The sequence below is a fragment of the Chinchilla lanigera genome, unplaced genomic scaffold (genome assembly GCF_000276665.1).
Source record: "Chinchilla lanigera isolate Chin_1 unplaced genomic scaffold, ChiLan1.0 scaffold00044, whole genome shotgun sequence".
Lineage (NCBI taxonomy): Eukaryota > Metazoa > Chordata > Mammalia > Rodentia > Chinchillidae > Chinchilla > Chinchilla lanigera.
In genome coordinates, this window is record NW_004955445.1 from 2,770,925 (window position 1) to 2,771,129 (window position 205).

The following is a 205-nucleotide window of genomic DNA, read 5'->3' on the forward strand; positions in this document are numbered from 1 at the left end:
GCTTGCTTTACTGTCTAAATAGATAAAGCTCTTCCCACACAATTTAATATTTAAAGTGACGTGCTATCACATGACCTTCTCCGATTTTTTTGTTTTGTTTTTTTTTTTTTTGTTTTTTTGGTTTTTCTCCGGTACCGGGAACCGAACTCACGACCTTGCACTTGCCAGGCAGGCGCTTTTGCCGCTGAGCTAAATCCCCAGCCCC